The 18,560-nt window shown below is 47.9% G+C and overlaps 1 long non-coding RNA gene across 3 annotated transcripts in view; it reads left to right on the top strand.

Moving 5' to 3' along the window:
• The first annotated feature begins 619 nt into the window (after nucleotides 1-619).
• LOC125615566 overlaps nucleotides 620-18,560 on the top strand; it is a 28,474-nt gene continuing 10,533 nt past the window's right edge. For 2 of the 3 annotated variants that reach the window (XR_007346183.1, XR_007346182.1), the window contains exons 1-4: nucleotides 620-1,107; nucleotides 4,906-5,073; nucleotides 15,491-15,582; nucleotides 15,989-16,101. This is a non-coding gene — a long non-coding RNA (uncharacterized LOC125615566). Of the gene's footprint in view, nucleotides 1,108-4,905; nucleotides 5,074-14,013; nucleotides 14,969-15,490; nucleotides 15,583-15,988; nucleotides 16,102-18,560 lie in introns of those variants that run through there. The other variant, XR_007346184.1, reaches the window with a different exon arrangement.

Raw genomic sequence — 18,560 nt, 5'->3', positions numbered from 1 at the left:
TTAGCAATGATGGTGGAATGTGATGGACATCATTATCCAAAGTACAGGTATGAAGACACAAATTGGTGTGATATAACCAAAGATATGAACAATTGTGCTCTATATGTGTAATAAGAATTGTAATGCGTTTTGCTCTCATATATACATAAAAAAATAATAAAAATATGGGAAAAAGACTCTTAATTTGAAGAGACTCCAGGAGACACAGCCGTGGAGCTGGGGACTGCGGGTCACAGTGGAGCCTTCAGAGCTCCTGGTTGTGCTCTCCAGGAGCAGGGTCTGCGATGGAGGTTGAGGAGGAAGCAGCATTGGGCAGAGAGAAACCAAACCGGGGCACAATCTTCCAAAAGCTGGAGAATTGTCCTTGTTGGGCTGAGGCATCTGGGCCATCTCAGTATGTGGGCTTCTCTGGGAGCAGTGCCACTGAGGCCACATGCGGGCTGCCCTTAGATCATGCTCCCTGCTGCTGGGCAGAGGCCTTCTGCAAAGGGGGAAGTAGGTAGCTCTACAGTGTTGGCCACATCAGCTACACTGAAGCCGCAGCCTGAAGGTCCTCCCTTCCTGTCTGCCAGCGCCACCTGCAGCTCTGCCCCCTACCTGGACCCTCCCTTCCTGGAGCTCCAACTCCCTGACTCCTCCTGCTCACAGTTGAAGACACCAGCAGGCTCCTTCCTGCACATCTGCTTCATCTCCCAGGCTGGACATTGCTGCCCGCATCCTGGCACCTTTGGGCCAGTGCTTGGGGTCTCTGGTGCTGACAGCTGCAGGGAACCTGCCCTCCTGAGCAGACCCACGGGGTTCTTGGGCAGGGGCTTGCTCCTAGGCCCCAGGGACTCTGGGTTGCAGGAAGCAGGGTCTGCTTTGGGCATAGATGGGGTCAACAAGGGCAGCAAGGGCAGCCCCCCAGCCAGTCTGGGGAAACTGAGAGCATCTGCCCACTGCATGGCAGAGGGAAGCCACCACCTCTGGGCTCCTGGGGTTCCTTTCCTTCATTTGCTTATGAGGCTCCTGGGGCTACAACTGACTGGCCCCAGTCCTGCAGCTGGTCAGGGATAGAGCTGGGAACAGAAGCTCTCCCAGAAGGCTCTTTAGACTTCTTTCCTCCTGGTGAGTCGCAGCCCTCCCCTTGCGACAGTGTGTGTGTGTGTGTGTTTAGAAAGGGCCTCATTAGCAGATTTATATTCTCCTCGGTTAGCTGCTCCGAGCCCCAGCCCCACTCTGGCAGGTGGCCTGTCTGTTTGTGGAGGAATTATCCTGCCTGCCAACTGGGTGTGGGGTTTACACGCTGGCTGGGCCGCAGGGAAATCACCTGGAAGCGCTGAGGTTTCCACTCTGAGCTCAGCCGCCAGCGCAGGCGCAGTGAGGGGGTGGCTTCCTGAGCAAAGAGGAAACCACCTCTGGGCGTCACCGTCTGCCCCAGGGGACGCAGAGACAGTCCCTCAAGGCCTCGCTGTGGAGCTGAGGTTCTTCTGGCCCCAAGTTCTTCTTTTTTTGTAGTTGTAGATGGACAGCGTGCCTTTATTTTATTTGTTAATTTTTATGCCGTGCTGAGGATCGAACCCAGTGCCTCATGCATGCTAGGCAAGCGCTTTGCTCCTGAGCTACAGCCTCCCCGGGCCCCACCGGCTCTTATTTACTGCTTTATCTTCTTTTCCTGGGCTCTTTTATTAACAAACATCATGTCTGTAAGAATGCAGTGACTGTTCTACCCCTTTTATGTGATCATTTTGCATATAATATTTAGTGATGCATTTTAAATTTCCCAGCTCCTACCACCTGTCTTTGTTGATTTTATCTTTTTTCCCCCACCATTTCATGGTGCATTTGTTAACTTTAAAATATATTCTTAATTTTTTTTTTTTTTTTTTTGGTACTAGAATTGGACCCAGGGACACTTACCTACTGAGCCACACATCCTCAGCCCCCTTTTAATTTTTGAGACAGGTCTTGCTAAATTGTTTATAGCCTCGCTAAGTTGCTGAGGCTGACCTCAAACTTTAGATCCTCCTGCCTCAGCCTCTGGAGTTGCTGGGGTTACAGGTGTGAGCCACCATGCTGGGCTTTCAATATCCCTTCTGCTATTTTTAATCTATTTATTTAGTTGATCTCCTCTCTTAAAGACAAGCCAGAGGTCTAAATGTATATGGTAGAAGGGGCTGGAGCAGGGGTGATGTTCTAGCTGTGGAGTCACGTTCTGTCCTCAGGAGATGGTGAGGCTCTGGGCTCCGCTCAGCTCTGTGCTGCTGGACCTTTTTTTTTTTTTTTTTTTTTATGAAGCTCTCCTTCTCTCCTTGGGCAGATATTTGAATTAAAAAATGGCTAACAAAGAAGAGCTGGCAGAGCTCCAGCACTTAGTGGGTATAAAATAGTTACATTGGGACAAAGAAGGGGGTGGTGTATCAAATAAAAAGCATCATCAAGCCAGGTGCTGCCGTGCATGCCTGTAATCCCAGCCTCTCTGGAGGCTGAGATGGGCGGATCCAGAGTTCAAAGCCAACCTCAGCAAAAGCCAGGTGCTAAGCAACTCAGTGAGACCCTGTCTCTAAATAAAATACAAAATAGGGCTGGGGATGGGGCTCACCCAAGTTCAAGCCTCCCCCCTCTCCCGGCCAAATAAGAAGTATCCTCAAGCCAACAATGGCTGAGGAACAGGAGGATTGTTTGGTGGCAGGGGATAGCATCCAAACGGGAAGCTTCTTTCTTCACCCAAAATGCCAGGGCTGGGTATTTCCTTTCCTGCTGCAAAAATCACAAGACAGATCAGAGCTCTATGCTCAGAGCAACAAAGCTGAAAAGTACAAGTGGGGGAGAAGCCCTTTCCAGCTAACGAGCAGCTGCCCCTGGAACACTAGGAGCAAACAACGCCTTGAGAGAGGGAAGATCATGGTGCATTTCAGCACCGCATAGGTCTGGCTTCAACCAGAGTCAGCAGCTGAGGGGAGCTCTGGGCTTCAAGATGGAGCTTTGAAGCAGGGCAGACAATGAGATGAAGGATTCGAGTGAGTGGTTTTAACAACCCCAGTGCAAGAAGGGATGAGACAGAAGGGAAGAATGGAGCCAAACTAAGAGACATTTTCCCAAGTCGGGTCTGTTTTTCTAGTGATGAGGAATTAAAAAAAAAAAAAATCACACAACTCTGCTGGGCGTGAATTGTAGCTTGATATGTGAAGAATTATGCTTAAGTTAATTCTTGAGTCAACTGCATTCTGAATGTCTATGTTCAATAATTCTCAGGGATTTTTTTTTTTTTTTGTCAATACACATGCATGAGTTTGCTACAGTTGCTATAACAAAGTGTCACAGTCTGGGCATATCAAGCATCAGAAATTTATTTTCTCAAGTTTCTAGCAGCTGAAAGTCGGAGATGAATCTCAATGGGGCTGGTTTTCCCCAAGGTCATTCTTTTTGGCTTATAGATGTTGTCTTCTCCCTGTGTCCTTACGTAGTCTTCCTTCCTGTGTGTCTGTGTCCAAATCTGTCTTCTAAGGTGGCCAGTTCTATTGGGTCAGACCTCTATTGGATCATGCCTTCATTTTTAACTTTATTACCTCTTTTAAGACCTATCTCCAAAAGCAGTCATATTCTGAGGAATTTGAGTTTGGTACTTAAAATATGGACTTTTTTTTTTTTTTTTTTTTGCCTGGGGGGGGGTGCATAATTCAACCTATTATAAGACCTTCTGGATATTGCTAAGGATGGATATCTGGTCAAGTTAAACCCAAGCGACAGTTTCTGCCAGAATTTTGGAGTACAGGCTGTGCAGAGCAGATAGACAATGTTTCCTGCAAAGATGAAAACTTCAAGTTTGATTCCTTTTAGAACTTTTAACTCCAGGAAGCTAGACACCATGGTGGACCCACGGCCTGCTCCCTCCCTGTTGGCTAATGGTCCTGTCCTAGTGAGGGTGCCCTGCCCATGATCTAGTCCCTCAATGAGGATGTGCATGGCCTCAACCCCATTGTCTACATTCTCTGACCCTGAATCATCCTTGATATGAATATTTGTTGGATTTAACTATGCTGTTCCCCGGATGGATGCTGGGTTCTCCATGCCTGGGGCTGACTCCTGTGAGTTCTCTGCCCCTTGGCAACACAGCACCCAGGTGTAACGGGGTGATGAAACGATCTTGCAAGAAGGATCTCCAACCTCCATTCTCTCCTTCTCACTCACGAACAGAACCCAAGTCGTATTTGGGGTCAACAATAAGTCCAGCTAAAGACGCTCTATCTCCCAGGTTCTTACCATCTTAAATAAGAAAAGAACAATTCTGGATAATGAGGTAGAAATGGAGGTAGCTAGCTAGGTGGGCTTCTGGATTTCAGGAAAGCAGTTGCAAGGGATCTGCCTCAATAAGTCTGTTCTTTTTGCTCTTTGACTTTACTGCTTCTTTCTGTTGAGAGTATGGGTGTGATGGGTGGAGTGTCAACAGCCATCTTGTAAGTGTGAGCATGAAGATGTTAGAGTAGAAATTTAAACAGAACCTGGGTACCTCATCCCGTGGGGGATTGCCATACCAGCTCTGCCCTTTTCTAACTTCTTAAATCAAGGGAAAAGGAGGAAGCCTCCAGGGCTGCTGGCCCTCACAATGACTCCTGGAACATAATGTGAGTGGCCCTTCCTGATAGGCTACTCAGTAGCCTTGTGAACTCATATTTTGTTGAAGCCTCTATTTGGGGTTTCTATACCTGCCATCAAATGTTACTGTAACTGGTGCAGATGAGTTACAATAACTATCATCTTTCCCCCATTCTCCTTGAATGCCTATAGGGAATCTTCTGAAATAGAAGGGAAACAGGGGTGAACTCTTCCTGAGTTTGGATATATTTCCCTCGTTTTTCAGCTGTGTGACTTCAGGCAAAACACTTTACCTCTCTGAGCTTCACTTTCTTGTGTGCCATCATCCAGGTTTGTTGGTGGGATTCCGTAAGAGAATATATGGAGAGCTCTGGGCTCAGCACGTGGCCCTCCTGTCCAGGGACATCCCTTGGCCCTAAAGAGGAAGACTCCAGTCTCCAGTTCACACGTCCAGGACTGATCTTACATCTCTCTCTAGCTGCCTACAGGACATTTCTGGTGAATTCTTCTGTTGGCCCTTTCCAGGACCATCCCTTTCTCTGATGGCATCACTGTCTGTCCCTATCTGGTTCTCTGCCTGTTGGCTCAACTTGCTGTGCCTGCCAGGACACACCACTCCATGCTGTGACAGGCTGTGCCATGCCTGTGTCCAAAGCTCTCTGGAATGAGATCTATGAGACATGTGTTAGGTTTCCGTAGCTGTGACAAAATACCTGAGAAAAACAACTTAAAAGAGAAAACCTCCATTAGGGCCCCTGGTGCCAGAGGTTTCAGTTCAAGGTCAGCTGGCTGCATTGTTCCTGGGGCCTGTGGTGACGCAGAGCCTCACGATGGAAGGACCTGGCAAAGCTGCTCACCTCAGGGTGACTGAGAAGCAGAGAGGGTGGGGGGAAGAGAGGGAGAGGGAGAGGCCAGGGACTAGACACAGTCCCCCAAGGCATGCCCCAGGGAACCACTCCCTCCAACTGGGTCCCACTCCTGCAGTTTAGGCCACCTCCCAATCACCCTTCAGCTATCAATGCATCCCTGGACGAATCTGCTGGTGAGGTCAGAGCCCTCGGGGCCAGTCCCTTCTCAAGAGCCGCACCTCTCAACCTGACTGCACTGGGGACCAAGCCCTGAGCCCATGAGCCCGTGGGGGCCATGCCCTGTGCAATCCATGGCAGGAGACCAGGCTGATGGGGGCCCCAGGGCTTCGAGCTGCCTTTCTGCTCCCTCCACGGTGGCTCAGGAGAGGGCTTTGACGGGGGCTTTTGCCCAGGGGCAGGAGTGGGAGCCGTTTATTGTAGGACAGGAGGGGTGTATATACATTCCACACAGCTTATCTTAATTAACATAAACTAGATACAGCAGTCAACCAATAAGGAATCTCCACACTTCATGGCTCGCTGGCGTCACTTCACAAACCACTCCCTCTGGCAAAATGCCAGGCGCCATCCAGACTGGTTTACAGACTCTAACAAAGGCTCATGTGGTGCCACGGTCCCTGGGATCGGGCTGGGAGGGAGGAACCCAAGGAGAACTTGAAAACCAGTTGCCAGGTCTCCCCAAACCATGAGGGGAAGAGAGTTCCCACTGCTGGGTCAGGAGAGCACCGTCCCGAGGGCCTTTGTGCTGAAGGGGACAGCCCCAGCACAGGGCAGGCAGACTGGGCAGGTTGGTGGGTGCTCTGGACCCCAGCGTCCCTGCCTGGATCCCCCCTTGGGTGTCTTCCAGTTGGGCGGGCCAGGGAAGTCACCCCCAATGCAGGTGCACCTGGCAGAGAGGTGCCCGCACTTCAGAGCCTCCCCAGGCCCCGTCAGAGAGGCTGAGCTTCTGGAGGAGCCCGGGGAAGCCACGATGGTCCAGTCTGGGACAGAGTGGGCTGCTGGCCGGACCCCCTCATGATGCCCCCGGGTTCTCCTCGAGACTTAACTGTGCATCTCTCCAGCAAGATGGCCAGCCCAGCGCTGCCATCCCTGTGCTCCGTGATCACACTCGCAAAACCGTGTGTGTGAGAACACCTGGGTGTGTGGGTGTGCGTGTGAGAGGGCGTGAGAACCTGGGGGCTCTGTGCTGACCCTCTGGGCCCCTCCTGCGGCTCGCGATGGCGTCATCTGAGGGTTCCTTCACCTCTGCAGACTGAGACCCTCCGTCTCCACCTACAGGTAGATTTGGATGCCTCTGCCAGCCCCAGGGTCCCCAGGTCTTTCCCTTAGCTCTTGGGCTGGCCCTTCTAGTCCAGTCCCCAGCCACCCCTGTTATGCTCGAATTCAGGACCCCCAAAGACCACCAGAGACCCAAGATCGATGCAAGCAGCAAAGAGGTGTTTATTGCGAGCTAGCTCGGTCCTCCGCGTGCACACAGCAACTGGTGACGCTGAGAGGCCCCGAGCCCAGGGTTTGCAGCAGTTTTATACATTCTTTGGAGAAGGCAGGGACCCCCACATACATCATAGCAAATCATCACACACCGCGGGAAAATCAAATAACAACTCTAAAACATGATTAGCACATTCACTGGCGGGAACAAGTTGGGTAGGGGTGATTGGTCAGTACAAAAGGGGGATTCGCTTGAACTGATTGGTTTGAGCCAAGAGGGGTGTACGTGCTGAACTACATGGTTTCCCAAATTGTTATCAACCACCATAAACCACTGGCATCCCAGGTATTTCCCTGTCTCATGCTGATTGGTGGCTGCTAGGGGGCTGCTATGGGTCCCCACCTAGCCTGACTGAGTCAGGGACACCTGGCGCAGCAGATCTCTCCTGTTATTTGTAGATAAACAACTTAGCAGGGTGGGAATGTGCTTAAGAGTGCTCTGTGGGTTTTTCCAAGGACTAAGGTCATGTCCCTTCCTTGGACAGGCTTTGCTCTGAGATAGAGGCTGGTTTTTCACCCGCTCCATCCTATCTCTGATTCTTTTGTCTGGTGGTTCCACTTGTCACAGCTGCCATGCCGACCTCGCCCCAACCAGGCCACACCACCCAGACCACACCGTGTTTCCACAGTGTGCCACACCAAACCAACCAAACCCCTCGACACCGCACCGTGCCAGCACACACCAGAGCTGGTCGAGGGCTCCAGGAGGATCCCCGCTCACTCCCAAGACCCTGGCTGTTCCCCCTCCCCCTCTGTGCCCTTTAGGTGGCTTAATTTGCTTGAATTCCACTCTGGGCTTCCCCCTTCAGCCTCAGGGAAGACACCCTGCCTCTCCCCCTGGATTGCAAAACCTGGGGTAGCATTCCATAGGACAGAGGGGTGACCACTGTCCTCTTCTCCAGAACCCCCACCTCCCAAGCTGGGAGAACCATTACTTTTTTGTAGGAAACAAAGACTTTCCTTAATGTTCATATAAAACTATTTGCTAATATAAAACCACAATATTTAAATTTAATTTGTTAGAGTTCCATGTTTGCTTTTAAGAACCTAAAGAGTTATTTTGAGATTTATATTGAGGATGTATCCATATGTGTGTCTGTGTGTGTATATACGGGTATACAGACATATATATATGTACAGACATAATATACGCACACACAAACACACCTATATGTGTTTATACATGCACATACACACATAAACAGAATCATACTTATTATATATGCCCATATGTATAAAGCACTTAATGACTTTGTATATATTTTAGTTTATCAAAAGATAAGTATGACCCATAAGAGAAATCAACCCTGGCCAGACTTATCATGATTTGTGCAAATAATTTTCATCTTCCTTTTAGTGTTTGCAGTGTCCTGATACCTGACAGTGTCTATAACTGAGCACGATTCTTATGGGAATCTTAGAAGTTCATGGTATCCCATGACTCCTTCCTGACCAATTCAGACCACGGAGGAGTTGGGGAATTAACATGTGTGTCAGTCTACTTTGTGTTGCTACAATAGAATACTGAGGCTGAGTAATCCATAAAGAAGAGGTTTATTTAGCTCAAGGTTCAGGAGGTTCAATAGCATGACACTAGATTCTGCTTGGTTCTAGTGATGGCTTCATGCAGACGACATCGAAATGCCAGGAGTGTATGTGGAAGTTATAGATGATAAGACAGGAAGCCAGAAAGATTCAGGGGAGGTGCCCACTCTCCTGAACCAACTCATTCTGCAACCCCCTGACACTGAGGACCAAGATTCCAACATGCAAAGCTTCAGTGGACCCACTCAACCCCTATCCAAACCACAGCCCCATGATAAGGAAGCAGTTTATCTCCTGCACCTGCTGTTCCTTGTCCCCTAGTGTTTCCCTAATGCTGTCAACTGAGACACAGGGTAGTGTCACAATAGACCAAGACAATAAAGTTATTTTTTCTTAGATATTATTTTTTATATTAGTTTATTTGTAGATTGTGGTAAGCCATTCTTATAGACCGTGGCCGCCATTAGAAGATGGCGCCGGCTTCCACTGTGGCCTGTGATAAACAACTCCTTTTATGGAGAGTTGGCACGCAATCCCTGACCACCCTATGAGAGAGATCCATGTGGCGGCTTGGGATTGGGACGCGGGGGGCTTTATTAAGCTGTGCTTGGGTGTGTTCGGGCGGCGGGCGCTAGAAGATGATACATGACTCAAGGCCTGAATAAACTGCTGAAAGAAGAATCCTGTGTCGTGTTTTCCCTTGCCGGCGAGGGGTCGCGACAGTTGGTGGCCCGTACGGGGAACAATATTCCTCGAACCCAGGATCCAGAACTTTCAGCAGTCAGGGTGGTGCACCAGTAAGTTCCCAGGTAAGTGGGAATCCGCAAGTAAGTAGCGGGACGCTCCTCTGTAGAAAAGGAGAGAGCGGGGATTTTTGTACTTTCACTTTCATTATATCTTTGGAGACATTATGGGCGCTACCTCTTCAAGCCCAATTTTGTTGGCCCTAGATGGGTTGCTACGTTCAAAAGGACTTAAGGTAAAGCAGAGCACTTTGCAGATGTTTTTGAGAGAAGCTGATGTAGCAGCTCCTTGGTTTGCTTTTTCAGGGAGTCTTACGATTCCTAGCTGGGACAAATTAGGGAAAGATCTAGATTTCGCTCGTGAGCAAGGCACCTTAGAGGGTGGTGTTATACCACTTTGGAAGTTAGTTAGAGGATGTATAGCAGATAGTAAATGCCAAGAAGCTGTGAGTGAGGGTCAAGCTGTTCTTGAGCAACTACATGAGGAAAAATCTTTGGTGACCCTGATAGAGCAATGCCCTTGATTAAACAACTTGTCTTTGAACAATGTACTAAAGAATGTAAAGCAGCTATAGTGACAGCTGTGGCGGTATCTGCTGCTGCAGCAGTTACAGCTGGAGTAGCCATGGCCAGCCAGGTACAAACTGCTGCCACTATTAATCAGGTTATTCAACAAACATCCACCATACTTGAATCTCAAAGTAGAATTAATCAACACATTTTATCTGGGATTCTGGCTGCTAATCAAAGGATAGATCTGCTTCAAGCTCAAGTTGAGGAGTTGTTTGATCTAGTACATTTGGGTTGTGTCGATCAACGTGCGCATTTATGTATAACCTCTGTCAGATTTAATGATTCCAGAAATGCCTCCCGCATCATCGGGGAGTATCTATCCGGAACCTGGTCCATGGAAGCAGAAAACTTGATCCAGTCTCAACTAACTCAGATTGCTGTTTTGAATAGTACCCGTGTCGAACCAGTGACTTTGGGTCAATTCACCAGTTGGCTATCCTCTGCCTTTTCCTTCTTTAAGGAATGGGTGGGAGTGGGCATTTTTGGGGCAATGTGTTGCTTCGGTGTTATACTTTGTTTGTGGCTTCTCTGTCGCCTTAAAACTCGCCATGCACAAGAAAAGGCTATGATTGTACAGGCTCTTGCGGCCTTAGAAAATGGCATTTCTCCACAAATCTGGCTTGCACATCTTAAACAGTGATTTCTGGGCAGGGCCATTGCACCCCAAGTTAGTTTCACATTGCACTGGGATTGGCATGTCCTCTTCCTTATTCTCTCCCAGTGCTGAATAGCCCTTGCACTCTGCAGGTCTTGTTACCATTGCACGCAGATGGGTTTCAGGACTGGTCTTTCTTCTCGGCTACAGACTCTTTACCTTCCTTTGGGGCTTAGGGATTGTGTTGCCAACTTAAATTTTGTCATTATTACCAGGCTACCTGTGTTATCCTTCTTCTCGCTGTCGTCACGATGCAGGATGCGAGGCAAGGCACTGCACTTGAGTGATCCCTCAACGGACCTCAAGGAAAGCATGTCCTATTGCATGCGGGTTTGACGTCCACGCCCCGCCCTACGAAAAAAGGCGTCGGCTGATATGGGATCAGGTCTGGGGAAGGCGCCTCCTTAGGACTGAACCATACATTGCAGCCACTTCTGCACAGTGGGATAGGACCTCTACTTTCGCCTGCATTGTTATATAAAATAGAAGGGGGAACTGTGGTAAGCCATTCTTATAGACCGTGGCCGCCATTAGAAGATGGTGCCGGCTTCCACTGTGGCCTGTGATAAACAACTCCTTTTATGGAGAGTTGGCGCGCAATCCCTGACCACCCTATGAGAGAGATCCACGTGGCGGCTTGGGATTGGGATGCGGGGGGCTTTATTAAGCTGTGCTTGGGTGTGTTCGGGCGGCGGGCGCTAGAAGATGATACATGACTCAAGGCCTGAATAAACCGCTGAAAGAAGAATCCTGTGTCGTGTTTTCCCTTGCCGGCGAGGGGTCGCAACAGTAGATAGAGGTGAAGCATGCGTATAAGTGTATATTTTATTATTTGATTTGAACCTAACAATGAACGTGGGCTTTACCATGGTGGAAACTAGTCTTGGCCAAGAAGATCAGGGCTTTGGCACACCGTTCTGCTCTTTCCCAGAAGAGGTTCTGGTAGGAAGCTAACCTAGAAAGCGCCCGGTTGGCTTCCATTTTCCAAGTTACCTTTCCTTGAAACCATTCATTTTGACAGACAGTAGGAGTCGGAAGCCATGGAGGATGTCGATGATCCCTCCTGGGGAAAGGTCTGCAGAGGGAATGACATTGGAGCTGATTCCGGAAGGATGGATGGAGTCTGGCGAATGGGTGGGGGAGGGGTGGTGGAAGTCATCCCCCATTTGTGATGCAAATAGTACTGAAAGATACCCTGCACCTTCTTCCCCCCTTGGAATCACTTCTTGGATTTATCCCATTTCTTCCTTTTTCCTGGCTGTCCTGGCTCAGGCAGGAGGGTTTGAACTTAACCTTGTGCTCTAACCTCCACACCTGTCTCTCTGCCCCACGGTGCATCCTGCACACTCTTACCATCTAGGCCGGCCTCTTGTGCCTCCCAGGGATTACTGAATTATGTATAGACTGAATCAGTCGTCATGAAGTGTGGTCCCCTGTTTCCTTCTGGTTCTCCTTTGTCTGCAGTGTACGGGATGAGCCTGTGCTGTATCTCTGACATTCAGTGTTTCTACATTCTGACCCCACCTGTCCTTCCCGCTTGCTTTCTCATTATTTTTCTGAACCAACTTTCCTTTCCTGACAAACAGATCTGCTTACTGACCCTTAAATTCACATAGAAAACTCAGACCTCTCTGTCTTTGTTTATATAATGCTGAAGTTTTCTCTGTAATTATTCTGATCTCTCTCTCTCTCTCTTTTTCCTTTGCAAGGATTTAAGGTCATTTAAAGAATGTTAACTGGCAGATAAACGATTGTACATACTTATGTACAAAATGTTGTTTTGAGATATATGTACATTGTGAAGTGGCTAAATCGAGTCAGTTAGGTATGTATTACCTCATAGGCTTACCATTTTCGAAGTGAGATGTAACTGTCTTGATCTTAAACAGCTTTCAAAATCCCATTCAAGGTCAAGGTCTCTCCCTATCATAAACCTCTCTTCGGCTCTCTTCCTAGATCTAGTTTTCTCTCTTTCTTTCTTTCCTAATTGTCTGGTTTCCCCAAGTTGTTTTCTCAAACTCCTAATTTGTGTTATTGACTAATTCACTTTGAAATAAACAGTTTCTGCCTTAGAACTAGATTTTGTGATTTCCTGTCTTACAGTGACTGTGTTTCCAAGCTTGCAAACTCCCTGAGAACAAGAATCAACCATTTATTTGTGTGCCCTTGGTGGAGAGTATAAAAATAAGCTGCTGTCCCGACCAATGTCCATCAGTGAACTGGTGCAGATCTAGAACCAGTGAACACAGCAATTCAGAGTTTGGAAACTTTCTTATTTAGCAGTGTGATATTGCAACAGCAGCGAAGCATTCACCTTGGGCTTGTTTCGTTGAAAAGGGAATAAATCAGATTGGGTGCTGTTGAGTTCTTGTGTTGAATTCCATGTGGCACCAGCTGCATACAAGCCACACACAGTAGGGCCACACATCAGCCTGTAGGATCTTCACATTGGACAGCTTGTGAAGTACCATACCAGAGAACCTATGATGGAAACCAGCATGCTACAAGTATTTTCCGGCACTTGTAGATTGAGACACACCACAGGTTTGAATACTTTAACAGCCATGTTTTTCTTTCCTATCCCTGTATAAAAAAAAAAAACAAAAATGGAAGCATGAACATAAATGTGCACTCAATTCATATGACATATGTAACCCGGATGTTACCTGGTATGTTGGCTTTCTGTGCTATAACAAAATACCTGAGAAAATCAATTTAAAAAGAGCAAAGACTTATTTGGACTGATAGTTTTGGAGGTTTCCATTGGTGGTTAGTTGGCCCCCTTGCTTGTGGGGCTGTGGCAAGGCAGGGCATCAAGGCAGGAGCACATGGCAGAGGAAGCTGCTTTCGTTTTGGCCAGAAAGCAAACATAAAGGGACAGAAAGGTGCTAAGGTCCTAGCACTGCCTTCAAGGGCACGTCCCAGTGACCTAAGGACCTCCAAGCAGCCCTGCCCCATGAATGTTCTACCACCTCCCAATAGCAGCACAGGCTGGGGACCACGTCTTTTAACATATAGGCTTTTGGGGGTCACATCCAAATTATAACACCCCAACTATTAAGAACAAGGTGAGATTGGTTTATTGTTCCACAAATTATGGAAAGTCAGTGGCCTTCCTCAAGATGTAGGGAGGGTGTTGGAGACTTATCTGCCCTCATGGCTTCCGGCTCCTAAGACTTCCGCCCCTCAGGATCTCATGCTCATGAGAATTCACCCATTTTCTTTATTTCCACAGCTCCCTCTGCTCTTGGGTAGGAAAACCTTCAGGGAGGCTTCTGTGTGAATAGCAGACTCCACTGAGGGCCCCGGGAGACAGAGCACGGTGTGTTCCACAGGCCTGGTACTGAAAAATTCATCACTCAGACGTCTCACCATTTGTGATGCTTCTGGAAGTTTCTCAAGGCTCTAACTTTCTGGACCTCCCCTTCTGTCCTCACCCTGGTCTCCTGTGGATGAGAGACTCAGGTTTTCTACTCTTTCCTGAGTCAGAGTGTTTCCTGAGACCCTCAGGGACAGCTTTATTCCCCTCCTTGGGCTCCTCGTCTCATTGCCTGGGTTATGAAATCCATGGCTTTATTAATCACTCTGAGACTCTTAAAATCATCAGTTCTTTCTCAGTTTCATCAAATGTACCTTGACTGTGTACACTGGGACTGAGGTTGACTCAGAAACTGGGTACCCACACCTCATGTCCCCCCTCCTGCTCACTCGGGGACTTATGTTTGCCCAGCAATTCACGGAGGTAAAATGCAAGCATGATTGGCCTAATTTATCCCCGCTCCCCAGACCCTCCCTCATCCCACTACTTTCTCATATACTAGAATGGGGCAGAGTGATTCCCCCATTATTATATATAAAAACCACCTGTCCTAATTGGTGACCAGTCTCAACCGCTACTTCCTGTGGTCAGGAACCTCTCTGTCACCCACCACTCAGTGGGTTGGTGGCCCAAGAGAGAAGACCGACGGTGGCTTTGTTTGTAGAATGGAACTTTCTGGTTGTGAGGGTCACTGTCCCTTGCTGCCTACTGTGCTTTGAGCAGTGGAAGTGGATCAAGCCTTCCCCTTTTCGACAGGGGCTGCCTTTCCTACCGTCCTATTGAGTTCTTGTTGCACGTCGGGCTCTGTTTTGTTTTTCAGTAGTCAGAGCCAATGCTGCTGCCCAACCGTGGCACTGAGAGAGAAGGAGAGCGCTCTGCTGCCATCTAACAATAGGAGACTCCCCCCACCCCACCCCCACACACTTGGTGATGTCATCCAGAGACAGATGAAGGCGAGGCTTGTGTCTGGGGCAGGCTCCGAACTGAAAGGGAAAGAAACCCTGAGCTCACAGCATCTGGAGAGGAGTGATCACCCTCAGGGTGCCACAAGTCACAGACTCCTGCCAATTCTGAGAGAGCAAGAGCAGGAGGAGGAACGGGAGAGCGAGTAGCTGTGGTGGCAGTTTCCTGGGAGTTTCCCAGGATCAGGGAGGTGCAGGGAAACTTGGGAGTCACAGAAGAAATATGGCACCTTAGTGTGAGCCTAAGTGGAGAGGAAAGGAGGGAGGGGGCTGGGGAGATGGCTCCTGACCCAGCACTGCGGTTCACTGAGGGCTGGGGTCAGGGTGAGTCCAAGCCCTGTCTCCTCTGTGCAATTGCAGTTCAAGAATCCTTTGCAACTTCTTGGGAGTGGGTGGCAGGCACTTTGTCCCCAAAGCCTGACAAAAAGGAATGTGATAGGCAATTTTGGAGGTTAACATCTTGGGTGTAGCTGGGTGAGTTAACTGACCCTGTCTCCCTCCAGCCCAAGTGCAAGTAAGAACGTCCCTGGGTGGGACTTCTGCAGAAGGAGGCAGGGATCTGAGGGGCGGGGGAAACGGAGCCAGTGCAGCATCTTTTGGATGTCTTCTGATGTAGGAGGGTCAAACTGACCTTTTGGGGACTGTGAAGGTGACTGGCCAGCCACCACCTGCACAGTTTTTGCAGGCTTGCAGTATTTGGTAGGGCATTGCTTGGAGGGTATCCCTGGCCACACTGTCTTGTCCCTTGATTTCTGCAGGAACACACACGTGCGGTTCCCCAAATCCAAGACCAGCAGCGCACAGTTGCTTGCCTCGTGGACACGCACATCCTTTGGTTCCTGCAATTGAGGTGAGTCATGTCACCCCAGTCATGTCACAGCATGTCATAAAGCCCTTTCACTCCTCCTCCTACTTCCCATTGACTCACGCTTCCCCCTGGCTGTCCCTAGAAGGTGAGGTGATCCTTATCTGTGTCAGCAGAGTAGGAAGCAGGAGGAGAGGAAGTGGGAGAGAAGGGAGGTGGGGACCTCTCTGCACCAGCCCTGGGTGCACCCTGCCTTCCCTGGGGTGGGGCCTGTCCACAAAGCCCCATGCCCTGGCTGGCTTCTTCCTCAGCAGCCGGTGTGTTTTGGCGGGAGTAGCAGTAATTTTTTAACCCTTTCGGTTTTAGTCAACTTTTTCATTGCTGTTACAGGCACTATTTTAGAGGAGGAAGTTTATTTGGGGCTTATGGTTTCAGAAGTCTCAGTCCACAGATGGCCGACTCTACTGCTCTGGACCCAAGGGGAGGCAGAACATCATGGTGAAAAGGTGTGGAGGAGGAAAGCAGCTCTGGACATGGCAGAATCACCTTTACAGTCCCCAAAAGGTCAGGAAGCAGAGAGATAACTCCCTGTACCATGGAGAAAATATAAACCTCAAAGGCACGTGCCCCCCTCCCCCCATGATCCATTTCCTCCAGCCACACCCTACCTGCCTAGAGTTACCACCCAATTAATCCCTATCAGCAGATTATTGCACTGATTAGGTCAAGACTCTCACAACCCAATCATTTCCCCTCTAAATGGTCTTGCATTGTCTCACACAGGAGCTTTTGGGGGACACCGCATAGCCAAGCCGTAACACTCCCCCAAGCATCACTCTGTGGATATGCATGCAGAGCCATGCCACTCTGGCTTGCCAGGGAAATTCTAGCAACAGGTCCTTTTCAGCATCACTAGTGTCATTCATTCACAAGACAATTTGGGGGCCCCTTCAAGGGCAGAGGTCCTGCAAACTCTCGGGGATCCGCATGGTGAAGAGTTTCTGAGAGTCTCACAGTTTGGAAGAGGGTGAAGCCGTGAGCTCACTGACTTCTCCCAAAGACCTCTGTGGAGTAGGATTCAGGACCCGTGTTTGACAGAGGAGGACTATGACGGCTTGGTAGGTTAATATGCCTGAGAGCACCCAGGGTGGGAAGGACCCACACTTCACACTCTGAGCTTTTTGATTTGTAGGCTCAAAGGTAAAGCCTGGGGCAAGGGCTGCTTGGTGCAGCCAAACCTGGAGGAGACTGAGGCATTTGGAGGAGATGATTTTTTTTTTTACATTGATTTTATTTTTTTAAATACACGACAGAGGAATGTATTACGATTCTTATTACACATATACAGCCCAATTTTTCATATCTTTGTATAAAGTATGTTCATTCCAATTCCTGTCTTTATACATATACTTGTTTTTTTTTGCATTACAATTCTTATTGCACATATATACCACAATTTTTCATATCTCTGTATATAAAGTAGGTTGACACCCAATTCGAGACACCCAGTTTGAGTCTTCATACATGTACTTTGGATAATGATGTCCATCACATTCCACCATCCTTGCTAATCCCCTGCCCCCTCCCTTCCCTCCCTTCCCTCTTCCCTATCTAGAGTTCATCTATTCCTCCCCGTCCCTACCCCACTATGAATCAGCCTCCTTATATCAGAGAAAACATTCGGCATTTTTTTTGGGGGGGGGGATTGGCTAACTTCATTTAGCATTATCTTCTCCAACGCCATCCATTTACCTGCAAATGCCATGATTTTATTCTCTTTTATTGCTGAGGAGGAGATGATTTTTGAGTTGGTCCTCAAGCTTTAATAGAAGTTGATCAGGTAGATTCAGGAGAGACTGATGCCTCCACTCCATGGTCTGCATGAGGTGTCACTCATGCAGAGATGAGAAGACTGTGTCAGGGCCCCCCCAGGTCTGCCAAAGTCTGGCACAGTGGGTGCATGGGGAGCCAGTTCAAACGTCTGAGTGGGGTCAGGGAGTGGTCTCCTTCTAAGGAGAACAGGTACTATCCTGAAGGTGTTAGGGAGGTAAATACTTTGATGCAGAGGGTGGTTAAAATTGTGTACTTTAAAAAAGCTTTATTTTATTGGTTCTTCTTAGTTATATATAACAGTAGAATCCATTTTGATAAAATTGTACAAGCACAGGATATATCTTATTCTAAGTAGGACCCCATTCTTGTGGTTGGACACGATGGTGGGATGCACTTAAATATTTTCAGATTTGTTCATAGGAAAATCAAGTTATATTTATTCTACTGTCTTTCCTAACCCTATCCCTCTTCCCTTCTTCCATTTCCCTTTGTCTAATCTACTAAACTTCTCTTCTTCCCCTCCTCCTTGCTTCTACATATCAGCGAAAACATTTGACTTTTGGTTTTTTGGGGATTAGCTTATTTCAACTAGCATGATAACTCTAGATCCATCCTTTTACCAGCAAATGTCATAAAGTTATTCTTCTTTATGGCTCAGTAGTATCCCATTGTGTGTATATATCACAATTTCTTTATCCATTCATCTGTTGTAGGGCACCTAGTTTGGTTCCATAGCTTAGCCATTGTGAATTGTGCTGCTATAAACATTTATGTGGCTGTGTCACTGTAGTATGCTGGTTTTAATTTTTGGATATATGCTGAGGAGTGGGATAGCTAGGTCAAGGTCAAATGGTGGTTTCATTCCTAGTTTTTTGAGAAATTGCCATACTGCTTTCTAGAGTGGTTGCACCAATTTGCAGTCAGTCCCACCAGCAATGTATCAGTAAATCTTTTCCCCACATCCTCACCAATATTTTGTTATTACTTGTGTTCTTGATAATTGCCATTCTGACTAGAGTGAGATGGAATCTCAGTGTAGTTTTAATTTGTATTTCTCTAATTGTTAGAGATGTTGAACACTTTTTCATATATTTGTTTATTTCATATATTTGTTTCTTCTTTTGAGAATGGTCTGTTCAGTTCCTTTGCCCATTTATTGGTTGGGTTTTTTTTTTTTTTTTTTTTTTTTT

The sequence above is a fragment of the Marmota marmota genome, unplaced genomic scaffold, assembly GCF_001458135.2.
Source record: "Marmota marmota marmota unplaced genomic scaffold, marMar, whole genome shotgun sequence".
Lineage (NCBI taxonomy): Eukaryota > Metazoa > Chordata > Mammalia > Rodentia > Sciuridae > Marmota > Marmota marmota.
Note: the sequence above shows the minus strand (reverse complement) of the source record. Positions and strands in the feature narration are given on the sequence as shown.